We start from the raw sequence: 15,862 nt of genomic DNA, 5'->3' as shown, positions 1-15,862 counted from the left end.
ATTCATGTGACTTGCTTTATTGTGATGTTCGCTTTACTGTGGTGGTCTGGGACCAAACCTGCAGTATTTTCGAGGTGTGCCTGTATTCACAAATTTGTGCATTGATCAGCACTAATATCAGAACATTTTCATCACCCTGAAAAGAAGTCCTGTGCTCATTAGCAGTCACCCCCCATTCCTTCGTGTTATGGGGTGCTGAATTGTGCCCCCGTTCATATGTTGGTGTTGGTATGTAGACCGCACCCCCCAACCTTGGAATGTGACTTATTGGAGACACCATCTTTTTTTGGCTGTGCCACCTGGCTTGTGGGATTTTAGTTCCCTGACCAGGGATCGAACCCGGGCCCTCTGCAGTGAGAGTGAGGAGTCCTAACTACTGGACCGCCAGGGAATTCCCTGGAGACACCATCTTTAAAAAGGTAAAATGAGGTCATTAGAGGGGGCCCTGATCCAATATGACTAGTGTCATAAGAAGAGATCAGGATATAGACACACAGAGGAGGAAAAAGAGGGTCACCAACAAGCCAAGGAGAGAGGCCTCAGAATGAAACCAACCCTTTTAACACCTTGATCTCTGACTTCTGGCCTCCAGAACTTTGAGAAAATAAATTTCTATTGTTTAAGCCCTCCAGTCTGTTGCACAGTGTTATGGTAGCCTGAGCAAACGAATACACCCTGCAACCACAATCTACTTTCTATGGACTTGTCTATTCTGGACATTTCATATAAATGGAATCATACAACATATGGCCTTTTGTGACTGGTTTCTTTCACTCAACATAATGTTTTTAAGGTTCATCTATATTGTAGCATGAATCAGAACTTCATTCCTCTTTATGGCTGAATAGTATTCATTGTACAATACACCATTTTGTTTATCCATTCATTAGTCAATGGACATTTGGGTTGTTTCCCTTTTTGGTTATTATGAATAAGGATGCTATAAACATTCATGTACAAGTTTTCATGTGGACATATGTTTTCATATCTCTTGGGTATATACCTAGGAGTGGAATTGCTGGGTCATAGGTAACTCTGTGTTCAACTTGTGAGGAACTGCCAACCTGTTTGCCCCAGGGCCTTTGCCCCTCGTGGTCCCTTTCCTCCTCCCTACCCTGACATTCTGCCCAGTTAAGTCCTAGTTGGGGTGGATCAGCTTATTACACTCATAGAGAATTACATTCCATTCTGATACAAGATTGATCATATTCATTAATGAGGTTATTGGCTTAGTGTCTGTTTCCCCCACTCAGATGTGTGGGCAGGGACTGCATCTCATTCATCACTGACTATGTCTCCAGAGCAAGACCTGGCACACAGTGGCCACTCAATAAATATGTTAAATTAATGGGGAAAAAAAGGGGAGAAGTGAAAGTTTAATTTTGAAATTTAAAGCAACCGCTCCAGGCTTACAGCCGATCTGCCATGTCTGCCTCATCCTGGGGAAAATGAGTAGAGGCAGAGATGACTTCCTGTTTACTGCGAGCAAAATGGGTCCAGAGTGGGGCAATCTGGGAGTGGGGCGGGGGTGCATGCTCAGCATAGGTCGAGGGGATGCAGGAGTAGGCCCTCGGGACTCGACAAGGATACCGGGACGCCCCAGGGGAAGTGCTCTTGAACCGGGACCACAGGAAGCTGGGAAAGCGGGGGACAGTCGGGGAGCCACTGGCACAGGAGAGTTGGCTGGGATCTTCCTCTCAGCTGGGAAGGTGGGTCCTGGGTTGAAGTTAACCTCCAGAGGGGAAGGAAGCTGGGCGCACAGGGCAAGTGCTGAAGAGCCAGCAGATTCTCTCCCATTTGTAGACCAGATATAGTCCAGTCATGAGTTTGAGTCGAGTCTTTGACAGCAGGGAAGGGAGGTGGGCAGTCTGCCTCAGCATCCCAAAGGAACCTGGAACCACAGCCTTACGGGTACCTGGGAACACGAATGATTGCAAAACTCAAAAACTTGACAGTTTCCTCTGCCCCAGAGTCAGCAATTTACTGACCACTGCACACAGTTAAGTCAAGGTCATGCTCCTTTAGGGCAAGGGTGTGGTCTTTGTACCACCAGCACCTGCACAGCTCCTGGCAAAGTGAGAGGAGACCAACAGAAGTGTAAGAACTAACATTTCCTAAGCTGAGCATTTCTTCCAGTTTACAGATAACTGGGAGGCACGCAGAGGTAAAGCCACCTGCCCAAGAGCACACTGCGACCTAGAGACAGAGCAGGGACTGAACCCAAGCAGTGTGACTCTAGTGGTCCTACTCTTAACCATGATACTGTCCCGGAAAAGAGGAGAGGGAGAAAAGTGAAGAGGAACTGGACAGCCGCCTTCAGGAATCATAGTGATTTTCATTGGACACACTCAAGCCCACTGGGAATGCTGTCCAAGGCTCTGGCCTGGGTGAGCAGAAGAAATGTATACAAAGAAGGCTAAGGAAAAGGTGAACGGAATCAAGCCTTGCTCACCAAAGCCCAGCAATGAAGGCTGACAAAAGGCCCCCGGAACCGGGAGGGCGAGTCACAAAATGAGTCTCTTCTGGGCCACTTAACCTCACAGGGTGATGGGACAGCAGGAGCCTGGGGGCTTGTTCCAAGTGCCCACTGTGTCAGGTACCAGCTACGTGGCCTGGTACACTTTATTATTTTATTTTATTTTTATTTTTTTCTGGTACACTTTAGATCCCCGTTTTAGAATCGAAAGTAGAAAATGAAGTTTGGGCCTGAAGCAGGGCTCACAATCTGGCATGCAAGGGCTGATGATTTCCAAGTTGGTTGGCTACACTTTTTATCTGGGAGATTTCATATAAGAATCGGCATTTCCTGCTTCTGCTGAAGACTGGAAGCTCAAGAAATCCCTGGGCCCATGAGTCTGCATGTCAACCAGTCAAGTGGTTGGTGTCTGGCCTCGAGACCAAGAATGTCTCTCGTTCGCCCACAGTCCCCACCTCTTGCTATTCTTGCCTTGACACTGAGCCAATTGTCACTTGTCATCTTAGATTGGCCTTCTTTCACATGCTTGCATCACCTGCCTGGCCCCTGCAGGCACCTGCACTTATAGCCCCTACACAACAAATGTAACTGGAGGGGACAGTCCCAGGCCCCTTCTGCCACGATTAGCGGGATCCTTGGGACATCTATCCCTCTCGACAAATTCGTTTTCCTAGTTGTAAATGGAGCTTTACCTTTCTGTCAAAGTTTCTGTGAAAACCAAATGAGACGATAAAATAAGAACTTGCTTTGAAAACAAGATGTTGCACTAATGCCCCTCTAATGGACCTCCTGAACCTTCCTTGAATTGGCTCTTACAGTTTATAATAGTGAAAAATCTAGAAATAACCTGTGTCCAATAGGACAGTCGTTGAGAAACCATGAAATGCTATGTAGTCTCTAAAAGTGAAAATGGTAGATTCCAGTGTACATGTCCAGATGGAAGGGTGCCCGTGACAAAGTAACTGAAAAAAATGCAAACATTCTGTACATTAAGGTATGATCTCATTTTTATTAGCAAACATCATTATATGTGTACATATTTTTGTATACAGAGAGAAATTCTGGAAGCGTACTCCCCCATCTGTTTGACAGTTATCAAGGGGCTATGGGATGGGGAAATGCTCACTGTTAACTCTGATGTACTTAGGGTTGCTAGCGACTTGAATGAGCATGTCTGCCAAGGGTGGCAGTGTGCTAAACGTTGGAGACACGCTCTCATCTTCCCGGCCCTGCTGGGTGGGTGTTTTCATTTCCATTTGGCAGGTGAGGAATCTGAGGCTGAATCAAGTCACCTGCCCAAGGTCACACAGCTGGTATTATAATCAGATTAAGAGACTCCTAAACCCAAGCTTTTCCCACCACACGCTAAGTCCTAGTCTATAACATTATGTTTTGGGGAAAAAAAACCTCAAACCTTAAAATAACTTTAAAAAAAAAGCCATTGTGTCATGTAAGCTCCAGGCTCTGGGCACTTTCCACTTCAGGAATGACCAGGTCGGTGGCACTCCCAGGGCTGGAGGACCACACGTAGGTTCCCCTCCACCAATTTCCTCACAGGGCAGGAAGCTGTATTAGCAGGATTCTTGTAAAGTGGCTCTAAGGGACTTGGCCATCCTTTGTTTCACAGCCACTGGGGGCCTACAGAGAATTTGGGTACTGGCTGGTAGCTAGTATCTATAAACAGGCATGAAAATAAGTTATTCCCTTTCTGGAGTGGATAGAAATTTCTAAATAAAACTCGAATGTAATGTAGTTGGGGAAAAAAGCATGTCCGGAAGCTCTTGGACAAAAGCAGTCACCTTTTGATATTTATTTGTTCATTTACTCACTCATTAAACGTCTCCTGGATGCTTATTATCTACCAGCCCCTAAGGCTCCTGTGAAGAACAATACGTACATGGTCCCCGCCTTCATGAAGCTCCACTCTAAAGGTGGAATGTAAACCAGGGCCCCCAAGGTCCACCATTCACTCCGAGAGGAATATGCTCTGCAGGGTTACTGGAGTCAGGTTGACCAGGGTGAAAGTCCAACTCTCCTAGTAGAGCTGTGACAGAGAAGAACTGCAGTGTCTCTGTCTCAGTCTCCACCTTCCTATGCTGCCAGTTGCTGGGTGGACGAGTACAGGGGCTACAACTCATAAATGGTAGCTGTTCTGTTTTCTTAAAAGCAAAGTAACTCCCCAGAACAGTCCCAACCACCATACCTGACTGTGACGATGGAAATGTTCTTTGTCCTGCACTGTCCGACATGATAGCCACTAGTCACGTGTGGCTTCATGGTGAAACTGAGAGATGAAGTTTTTAATTTTAATTAATAGCTACAGTGGCTAATGGGTAATCGTACTGGACGATGCAGGTAGGTCTAGAAGACTGCCAGACTCAGGGTGAGGCAGATGACACGGCAGGTAACAGGAGGAGCTGGGAGAAGGAGAAGGGACAGGGCGCTGCACAAACACGGCTGGAGTGCGAGGAGACGAGCTCAAAAGCGCTAGAAATGGCAGGAGCAGGTGGTCCAAGGCTACTGCTGTGAGCAGTTTCCAAGCATGGGGAGGGAAGAAGAAAATGCCGCAGGAGGTAAGGCTAAGTGAAGGCCAAACGCAAAAGACACGTACAGTATGACTGCATTTATATGGCAAATCCAGAACAGGCAAAGCTACGGAGCAGAAAGATTAGTGGTTGCCAGGGGCTGGGAATGGGGATGAGGAGGGGAAGGGGAGTGACTGCTAATGAGTATGGGGTTTCTTTTTAGGACGATGAAAATGTTCTAAAATTAGGTTGTAGGGATGGTTGCACAACACTCAAAACCAGACCTGGATGCTTTAAGTGGGCAAATTGTATAATGTGTGAATTATACCTCAATCAGACAGTATAAAAACACCCAAAACCTCAGGAGGCCTCAGGTCACTGGGACCCTGCATGGGGGGATGGGGGTGTGGGGAGGGAAGCAGGGCCAAGGTCCTATAGACTTGGCTGCAGGAGTGTCGGGACAGCCGTTCCCGGCTGAAATGTGTTCATTTCCCCATCCCAAGATCTGACTTTGATTGAAAAGAACAACAGTCCTCTCAACAGCTGGAGCCTCTACCAGTAAAGAGAAAGCCAATGTATACAAAAGAAATTAAACACCAGATGGTGGCGGGGGGGGGGGGGGGGGGGGGGGGTAGGAAAGGACTCCCTAGAGAGAAGGAAAGAGCTTGAAAAAGGCAGAAGGTAAAAGAAAAAGCCATCTATGATCCCTCCTGGAAGGACAATGTTATCAGACATTAGTTTGACATTCCGAGAGGTGAAGGAACAAACCTGCTCTTTCATTTCCTTCCCGATGGCTTTTCTTCATCAGGGACTGAGATGCTCAGGTGAGCACAGCATGGAAAGTACCTGGGAGAGTTAGGGAGGCCATGTACTGACCGAGAAAGCCAGTAAGCCGGGAACCAGGAGTGTGGCAATTAGGTGCCTAAGGAATCTATTCAAAAATAAAAGGTGACTGCATGTGGGTTTTTAGAAGAAATAGTTTAATTAAGACACAGATATATGATTATAAAGATGCACAAGTCTAAATTTTTTTTGAGGTTAAAAATAGTATCTTTGGCATAGTCCCCTTTTTTGGTAAATTTTAAAGAGAAACAACAGCCTTTAAGTATGATGTTAAACTGGAAGATATTCAAATTGTACTTAACATCCTTTTTTTTTTTTTTCTGGCCGCACCACACAGCATGTGGGATTTTAGTTCCCTGGCCAGGGATCGAGCCTGCGTCCCCGGCATTGGAAGCGCACAGTCTTAACCGCTGGACCCCCAGGGAAGTCCTCATTCTATTTTTATATCAAGTTCTATCTCAGGAATACAGGAGTCCTAAGACGAAGATCTACCACCTCAATTGTGAGTTACAGAACATCTGTGCTAAGTGGGAGACAATTTCTGGTTCAACCACCCTCTACTCATAGAGGAAACAGGTACGGGAAGGGAGTCCATGGGGAAGCCCCTGACTCTCCACCCTGACTCAATTCCCCAAAGTGTGAAACAGATCTCTTTGAGAAGCCACCCCATGGACATTTTATACATACTGATGGTTATGCAGGTTAATGTGTATTTTATTTTATTTTGGCTGCACCGCTCGGCATGCGGGATCTTAGTTCCCCAACCAGGGATCGAACCCATGCCCCCTGCAGTGGAAGTGTGGAGTCTTAACCACTGGACCATCAGGGAAGTCCCTTAATGTGTATTTTATTTTACATTTTTAAAATGTTTATTTATTTATCTTTGGCTGCGTTTGGTCTTCGTTGCTGTGCACGGGCTTTCTCTAGCTGCAGTGAGCGGGGTCTACTCTTCATTGTGGTGCGTGAGCATCTCATTGCGGTGGCTTCTCTTGTTGCAGAGCACAGGCTCTAGGCGTGTGGGCTTCACTAGTTGTGGCACGCGGGCTCAGTAGCTGTGGCGCACGGGCCCAGTTGCTCTGCGGCATGTGGGATCTTCCCAGACCAGGGCTCGAACCCGTGTCCCCTGCATTGGCAGGCGGATTCCTAACCACTGTGCCACCAGGGAAGCCCCAATGTCTATTTTAAAATAATGTGTATTTTACAATTAGGACACCAAACTTGTAACTTCACAAATACTAATGGTCAGAATGAGGTGAAGTTATAAAAGGTGGATTTCAAGTTGATTTAAAACATTAGGTGGTGATGGTTGTACAACACTGAATGTACTGAATGTCACTGAACTGTTTACTTAAAAATGGTTAAAACAGAAAATTGCTATATGTATTTTTACCACAATGCAAAAAAAAAAAAAAATTAAAATAAACACGGGGTAAAGAATAGCTTCGGTGGCAACAGATCTAGGAAAGAACTGCGTGGCAGGAGTGACATTTAAGAAGCACTCCAGTCCTCACGGGAAGTGGCACCTTGCAGGGGCACGCTGACACCAACAACTTGGAGCGCTGAGTTACCCCTTTAGCACCGAGACAGCCGCTCTGAGGGCAAAGCTGAAACGATGCACCACCGAGGGAGCCACAGAGCTGTAGGCGCCCTCAAAGGTCCCTTCCCTAGAGCCTAGAGGACAGCATGCAAACAGTGTGTGATGGGACTGCGCAGGCTAACTAAAGCACACTAATTCGCATTTACCGAGTTACTTCTCCTTGGGAGTAGTTAAGAGAAAGGGCTTGGAAGTCAGGCGGACCTGGTTTGACTCTCAGTGCACACCACTTTCCAGGAGCAACCCAATTTCTTCTTTTTAGTTTGCTCCCAGTCTTATTTTTAAAATGTGTGTAGGAAAAAGACTTAATGAAATCTAATAGTAACTTTGGACACAGGGGAACAAGGAAGGTCATGAGGGAAGGAGGTCTTGGTGTGCTGCCGCCATTTCTTCTGCCTTCAGTCTCTGCGCCTGGGATAGAGCATCTGGAGGTTCACTACCTCTGTGGTCCGTAGGAGCCACTAAGAGGAGAGTCCAGGGAAGAATTTGCCATTTTCAGTGGAAGACAAGTGGCGGTTACTGGCTATGATGACTTTGTACTTTGGATCTCGATTTACTGCACCTTTCTTTATAGTAAGACACCAACTGCTTAAAAAATAATCCATGAGGGAATTCCCTGGCGGTCCAGTGGCTAGGACTCCGCGCTTTCACTGCCGAGGGGCTGGGGCTCAATCCCTGGTCTGGGGACTAAGATCCCACAAGCCCTTGGGTGTGGGGGGGGGCGGTGTGGGGATGGGGGGCGGGGAATCCATGAGACATATGAAGAGGAGCATTTTAAGAGGTGCACTCTCTTTGAAAAAAGGATCAAACTGTTGAACTCAACATACTAGATACGTTTGTAAATAAATTTATGGCATAAAAAAATAGTAACTCTGGTTATTTTTGGGGGGGGAGGGTGGGATTAATGCTTTTTTTAAAAAATACAACCCGATTTTTTTTTTTCAAATAAAGTATTTTTATTATTTTTATTTATTTATTTGGCCATGCCATGAGGCATGCAGGTTATCTCAGTTCCCCGACCAGAGGGATCAAACCGTGCCCCTTGCAGTGGAAGCACGGAGTCTTAACCACTGGACCACCGCGGGATTCCACAACCCCATTTCTTTTAACCTCAGTTTGCTCATCTGCTAAATGGGGATGAAAACCGTAGCTCCCTCCCAGGGGCGTTGTAAAGACTAGAGCATATAATGTGTATCGAGTGTTTCCCACAGCACTAGGAGGGTGGTGAAGAGTCAATAAACATTAGCTAGGACAATTACTGCATAAACATTTCATGGGCTAGTACCCAGTACAACCCCCACTGGGAAATACTACTCCAGACACACCCCCCACAGAGCGACTCTGATGAGAAGGTTGAGGCCTGGCCCACCCACAGGCCATTGCTGGTTGCATGCCCCTAGACAGGCACCAGCTTCACAAAGACTGGCCTCCCGGAGGATGAGGATGGCAGTGGCAGCTAAGGAGCAGACAAACTTATAATTCAGCCAGAGGGCCTGGGACTCCTGGCCCAGGGGCTGACTGAATCTGCAGTTCACAGAGGTTTGAGGAGGCCCAAGTATGGGCCTCACTCAGAGAGTGACCTAGAATTACTGAGTAGTAAACCCAAGAAGTCTTAGAAATTCCCTTCTGTGACCCTGTTCTGAGGTCCAAATGAGGGGAAAGGAGCTGCAGCACTTTGGCCTGGAGCGCTGAAGACCTAGAGAGGAAGAGCCCCACGCTCTGGGCCTCAGTGCTCGCTGGCTGCCTCCCCAGGTGCAGGAACTCCACAGCAGGAAGGGACGTGCACTCACAGGTCTGGGCCAGCTCTGCAAGGCGGCAGCCACTACTGGCAACAGAAGAAGCACAAAAATGAAGGCTGCCAAAAAATTGTAAAGCGCCTCCCTATTAGCGGGGATGCTGAGAAGAATGCAGGATGACAGAGAAGGCAGTTTTCTGGAAGAAATTCTGTTCTTTCAGGAGCCTGGGGTGGCTCCACTGCATGTTAACAGGTGCATCAAAATGAAGCCGCACCGGGGCGCCCACCCCTTCCTCAGGAATGCCGCCGACCCCTCCAGCCCCAGGGCTGCCACCTACCCCAACAATCAGTAACTCTGAAGACAACGTCAGTTCTTCTCAAACAGTTTAATAGCAAATAAACAAAGGAAGGTACCACACTTGGCAGATACAAAATGACTTTTTGTCCGTGTGTCTGTGCAATTAAAACAGATTTAGGTTCCCTATTGGGACAAAAGGAAAAACACACAGAAAAGGAAGGAGATTCCTTTTAGACACATACTCCCTTGCTCCAAACTGGTAACAATTTTTTTTCTTTTTTAATCCACTACACAAACTCTGTGATCAGGTCAGAAAAGCGACAAGGGCTCTTCTTGCCTTTTTTTTTTTAAACCATTAAAGTAAAATCCATAATTTTCTACATAGTACAACACAAGTTCACACAAAAAAGACATTTTCTTTTGCAAATCAAAACAGAAAAGAAAGGAAAAGCTCAAACAAGGTAAAGAAAAAGCATTTCTACGGCTGAATCACGACTTTGAGTTGATTGAATCCCATTGTTGCTGCAGAACAGACTGTGCGTTTGGTCATAGTGGCAATTTTTTTCTCTTCACATTGTGAAATCACTTTACATTGTTTTCTAGTAGAAAAGGCAAAAAACTGTACAAAACCCCTAGTGTTAAATACAACGTTTGTACCAATAAAAAACTCACACAGGTTTGTCTCCAAAATGTAAAGTTTCTTTTTTTTTTTTTCTTTTTAAATTATTCACAAAAAGCAGCTGGAAATCAGAAAGGCAGCTGCCGCTCCAGGGTCTCAAATCCATTAAAACCACCACAGAACAATTAAAACAATCAGAGAGAGAAAAGGAAAAGGAAACAACGTCCAACGTTTGGCATTTGGTTTTATCCACAGGTTTTCCCAGAGCTCCTCTTGGAATTGAAAGCAAAATATATTGGCAAACATGGGTTCTGAACACACAGGAAGGGGAGCCTCAGCGCCTTCTGCCAACAGAGGCAGCTCTGTGCAGTCAGACTGTGGGGTGCACGGCAGTCTCGCTCAGGCTGGGGTTCCTGGCCTCTTTCCATCCAATCACCCCTTCGAAGAAATTAAGCAGCCTACCGTACGCTGGGCCTCCACCTGGCCGCCCTTTCCTTCTAGTAAGAGTGGCTTCAAGCATAATACTAGGCAACCTGCCAGGTCCCAGAGCAGAAACTCTGCCGAGATCCCTTCCTTTATCAACCCCAGCATGGAGGACGCTAACAGTGCTTCTACCTTCCCACCCCCCGCCCCCGAGTCCCTCGGCTACCCCTCTCCATCCTTCCCTGGAAATCCTACTTCGCAGCTCTCTCACCCACCAGCAGCTTAGGCCTGGGTGGGATCTATCCCAAACTCCTCCCTCTGCAACCTCTTACCTCCACAGATCCACCTTGTGACCTCTCACCTCCTCTGACCTCTCCCTCTGCCCTTCACATTCTTACTCAAGTCCCTAAGATCCTGAGGCTGGATGGTGCCACAAGAGAGGAGGGCAAGTTCCCCTCAGGGAACCAAGGAACTGGCTTGCCTGGCACCCAGGGACAGTAGCTATTTGGCTCTTCACCCAATTAAAACAAAACAAAACAAAACAAAAACAAAAACAAAACCAAACCCGCCCTAACCCCCACCCCACTAGCTGAGCAAGAGCCGAGCTGCAGTGAGGAGCCAGTGTGGGGTGGCTGGTGCCCAGGGCTGTAAACAGTGTGAAGACTGTAGTATTGTGCTTGTCACCTAGGAGAAGCGCTGCAGATGTACTGCCACTTGGGGCGCAGACGGCCTCCTGCGAGTGGCTAAGAGCGCCCTCCTTCTTCGGCGCTGAGGGTGCTCACTAGCCTCTCGCCCGCCCACAGCCGCCTTCTGAGTTCTACCTCTGCCCCTGTGCCTCTCTGGACCCTCTTCCCACCCGCCTCTGAGCAGAGCAACCGGCCTCCTGAAGGCCCCGCCGAGACCCGGAGGCCGTATGAGGTGACAGTCTAAGTGCACAGGCAAACGCTCTAAGGGCAATAGAGGAGAAAGTTGCCACTTCAAAATAAAAATAATACAATCTTGGAAAAAAAAAAATTAACCCCACAACAATTTAAAACAGCTTCTTTGAAACCCTTTTAAATCGGTCAGTTTCTGCACAAACTATAGAAAACAGAGAGGTGAAGGTGATATATACGAAGGTGTGAAGAAACAGCAGGAAACATGCAAAACTTGTTTTTTCTGGGCATAATCTTAGTAGGAAAGGAAAAAATTCAAAACAAAAACACAAAAACAATACAAAAACAAAAAAATCAAAGCATCACATTTTGCTGTGGAGACTGTAGGAAGAAGCATGGAGGTGGGCACAGCAGGGCTGAGGGGAAGGGGCCAGAAGGATCTGCAGACTCCCGGCAGGGTTGCTCCAGGGAAGAACCACAAAAGAAAAAGGGCTGGCTGGGGCCCAAACTGCAGCCGGTGGTCAAAAAGGAAAAAGGGTTCAGGTGTTTTCTGCAGTTGAGAACTCAGAAAAACAAAAATAGGAACACATGCGGTCTCCTCAAGCCCCACAAACTATATCAGCAAAATGTGCTCAGGAGCCTCAAAGGTTTTAGTGACATCTTTTATTTCATTGTTTACTTCAAAGTTGTCTTTAAAACTAAGCACACAGAGAAACAAAGCCTAGAAACAGACTGGCTGTGTGTTCACAGAAATACAAACACCACGCGGTATGTGCTAGTAGGGCTGCTCTGAAGACAATTACAAAGAATTGGAATCACAAAATCAAGTGGTTATCTTATGAAGTTCTAGAAAAATAGATTTTTTTTTATATTCAAATGCAAGTTTAAATATTTCCCCTTCAGCAGTCGTTCTAGCAAAACCAATTTGGCAGCACAAAAGAAAAAAAAAAAAGGAAAGAAAAAAGAAAAAACAAAGAAAGAAACAAACATAATAAAAATACACGTCAGCATCAAAGGTCAACACAAGGTCAAAGGTGAGAGTTCAAGCATCAGAGAAGCTGAAGAGACAGGGATTTGGACGATGTACTTGACGCCACATCGACATGCTTTAGGCACAACGATGAACAAACGGCAGGAATCTAGAAAAAAAAACAAACCAGAAAGAGGGAGACCCACTGAGTTACACAGAGCAATACATCCAAACAAAGAGAGAGAGAACAGGAACACTCACTGTTGTACAGCCCTGAAATGAGGAGGCGGGCGGGGTAGGGGCTGGGTAATGACAGGGAACTTTCGCACATGCTAACAATGGACACAGGGAAAAGTCAAAAAAGGACATGGAGGACACCGAGAAAACATCCAACTGCCAGAGACAGAGGGAACCTAAGGCTTGGATTTCCCAAGAAGCGCCCAAACACATCCGAAAAGGTCTCTCTGGTGGAGCAGAGCCTCAGCCTCTCCCTCAACTCCTGGTCAAGACTCAGGGAGAAAGTCAAAGCTGCAGGCTGGGGTGGGGAGAATTCTTTAGGGAAGAGGGCCAGGATTTCTCCTCAATCCTACGGGGATGGCCCTTTGTTCCCGGAAATCCAAGCTCTTAGCTTCCACGCAGGCCCTGGCCACTCATGTTGGACCCAGGAGACAGTGTCTGGCTGCATTCAAGGTAAATCACTTTCATGATGAAACCCAAGTAAGAAACAGAACTACAGCAGAAAACACTTATACACGTGAGACCCCCACACAACAGAAAAGGGCTGCTTAAGACTTGACTGCGAGTCTCCACTCTCCGAGCTGACGCTTTCACACTGTGAGACTTGTAGGGAAGCAGCTTCTTCACAAAACCATCTTTGGCCTAGGGAGAGAACTGTGCTCAAGGGCGGCACTGCTGTGGGAATTCGCTGGGCAGGGGACAAGAGAACAGAGGGAAGCGCCTGGGCTCACCAGCTGGCCGCTGTGGCAGCCCGGGCCCTGCTGAGGTGCACGCTCCTTTTAGAAACAAGAACCCACAAGCAGGTATGAAACCTCAGAGTGTGGTATCAAAGTGGGCTGATTACACCTTTACCTTTCATGTCAATAGGGAAGGGGTTTCATAAGGTCCTGGAGCCCAGGGCAAATCGTGTACAAATAATAGTGAACTGGGAGAGGAGGGAGAGAAAGGGAAGAAAGTGGGAAGAAGAGTGGAGTTCTGGGCTTTGGAAAGCCCCACAATGGCCAAGGAGGGAGACAGAACAGATTAGCGATCACAGCACCGGCAGCACCCTGGGGAGCACAGCTCTCTCCTCCGCCAATTCACAGCATTAACTCCTTCCCCCTCTGGCAGATTAGCTGGGCTGCAAACGGCCACAGAAAGTCAGTAGTTTCAATCATACACAGCACCCTGTGTGTACAACAATCACATTCTGGATTCTACAAAATCCTGGCCTTTTCCAGAGATATAATTTAGGTAATAAATATTCTCCACCCCGGAGCTGTATAAAACTTCTATAAAAATAGAAACGACATTCTTGGTTCCAGCTGGTTGGGATTCAGAACAGCGCCTCCCCAACCTAGCATTTTTTTCTTTTTTTGTTGTCTTTTTTCTTTTTTATTTTTATTTTTTGCATTTATTTAAAAAATCCCATCATGACCCTGGAAGCCTCTGGAACAGTTTTATCCTTGAAACACAGGACACATTTCTCCCAGTGCGTGGAATTCAAGTTTACGTGGTTCAGCTTAAGAAGTACGTTTCACGTTTCTTAGAGGACAACAGACCCAAGTTATCACTATGAGAAGGGAACAGCTGTCCCAGCTTCAATGGGATAATCCAACACCACCAACTACCTGCACAACAGCAAGACAGTCAATCCTTGTCTGTGGCCCAAATGGACAGCATGACAAGGAGAGAGCCCCCATCTGACTTAATAGCCAACCAACCCCTTTAATCTCACCTCTGCTGCTAGGGGTCAGGACTGATGTTTGTGAGGTTTAAGATCCCAGGGACCCGGCCCCTGGCCTTGGCTAAGATCGTATCTTAACAGGGCCACCTCTGCCCAGGTACACATTCCCAACAGCGTGTTCTTTCTGGCTCTCCGCCCCCGCAGCACTTCTGGGAGCAGAGGCAGAGCCCAGAGGCTGTGTGGGTCACAGGCAAGGGCTGCAGTGAGACCTGGGGGAGGCAGCAGGGAGCTAACTGTAAGCACGAGGACAAAAACGAACACGGTGATGCTGAGGTAAATGAACACTAAATCCATATGGAGGTTGTAAACGTCCTGTTGTCTCCTCTGTCGCCAAGAGCAGAAGATGGGGCTGGAGCGGGCAGAAGAGGGGCCTGCCTCCGTTTTGACACTACATCTGGGACATCTCAACCAAGGAGGCAAACATGGATTTCTTAACCCTTTTAAGGGCTGAGCGCTGGCCACTGGCAAACGCAGCACTGGCTTAACGGGACCTTACGATTCAGGTACACCAAGAAGCAGGCTCCTCCTCCCCCAGCGTGATGGCTTTTGGTCAGTCTGCTCAGGAGAGATGCTCCCTTCAACTAGATGCTGTAAGCCCTTCTTGGATCTACCCTCGTGAGAAACCTGTGGCTGGGGATGGAAGAGACATTCCTCACTGTGGTCAACTATAAAGAAGAGACCAGACAGTGTCTTGCCCAGAGGCCTTCTTTAAAGGGACCTGGTAGAAATGGGCCACGGTCTAATAGTTTGGTGTTGAAGTAAACTAAAAACGACCTCTTTGACCGGCTGCTGCTTCCTAACAGCCACCAGCCAGGAGGGCAGGGCCAATCCAACACCAGTGGCTGGCTGGGAAAGCTGGTAATGGGTGATATATCCCTGCTTTTTGCACATATCAGGCTAATTTAACAGGTGCTTTATTTCCAGAGAATTGTTAGCCCCTTCTTAGGAAAGAGGGGCAGAAATCCCAGACAAGAATCTAAAAAATAGGTGGCAAGAACTCAGTATTTCCACAGAAGGCAGCTATGGAGGAGTTTCAGCCTCCAGCTCCCAGGGCTGCTGGGTGTCAAGTCACTCTCACTCTCCAAAGCCAACCCCACCTCCTCCGCCCCCCAAAAGCTCTTGGATGTCAGTTCTCATTTCACCCACTCTCGCGCTCAGGAAGATTCTGGGGGTCAATTTTTTGTTTCACTCAGTCCTCTCTCTTTGGGTAGTTTGGGGCAAATTCTGATCTTCTTTTTTAATGTTTCTCCATTCCCCCTCCTCCCCCAGGGCAGTTTGATGTTGGTCCTTCTCAACACACTGGTTACAAACACAGCAAACTTTTAAATAAAGAAAAAAAAACTCAGGATATGGCACCTAAACTCCAAAGTAAAACACTGGAAACCAAAGCACAAACTTGTCCTCTGTACGAAGCGAAATTCCCACAGAAGGCAGTAGCCGAGTCTTCAGGGCAAGCTGTGCCTGCGAGAGTGGCAGGGATCAGGGTCCAGGGCTGTCAACACACAGCCTTAGGGCTTCGAATCATTAAGGGTGCTCCTCCC

The 15,862-nt window shown here is 47.3% G+C and overlaps 1 protein-coding gene and 1 pseudogene across 20 annotated transcripts in view; one reads left to right on the top strand and one right to left on the bottom strand.

Annotated features, from left to right (window-relative positions):
• Positions 1 to 1,434: 1,434 nt before the first annotated feature.
• CELF1 (CUGBP Elav-like family member 1) overlaps positions 1,435 to 15,862 on the bottom strand; it is an 80,235-nt gene continuing 65,807 nt past the window's right edge. For 17 of the 19 annotated variants that reach the window (XM_082341171.1, XM_082341170.1, XM_082341160.1 and 14 more), the window contains one exon: positions 9,541 to 12,527. The gene's annotated coding sequence lies outside the window, so the exon portion shown is untranslated. Of the gene's footprint in view, positions 1,916 to 9,540; positions 15,783 to 15,862 lie in introns of those variants that run through there. The other 2 variants (XM_082341168.1, XM_082341167.1) reach the window with 2 other exon arrangements.
• On the top strand, positions 4,826 to 8,091 carry LOC309605895 (cytochrome c oxidase subunit 7C, mitochondrial pseudogene; annotated as a pseudogene). The gene is made up of 2 exons: positions 4,826 to 4,831; positions 7,859 to 8,091. The product of its transcript is annotated as a cytochrome c oxidase subunit 7C, mitochondrial pseudogene (transcript).

This window comes from Balaenoptera borealis (genome assembly GCF_965194805.1).
Source record: "Balaenoptera borealis genome assembly, chromosome: 11".
NCBI lineage: Eukaryota > Metazoa > Chordata > Mammalia > Artiodactyla > Balaenopteridae > Balaenoptera > Balaenoptera borealis.
The sequence above is the reverse complement of the archived record's forward strand: the minus strand, read 5'-3'. Positions and strand labels throughout refer to the sequence as shown.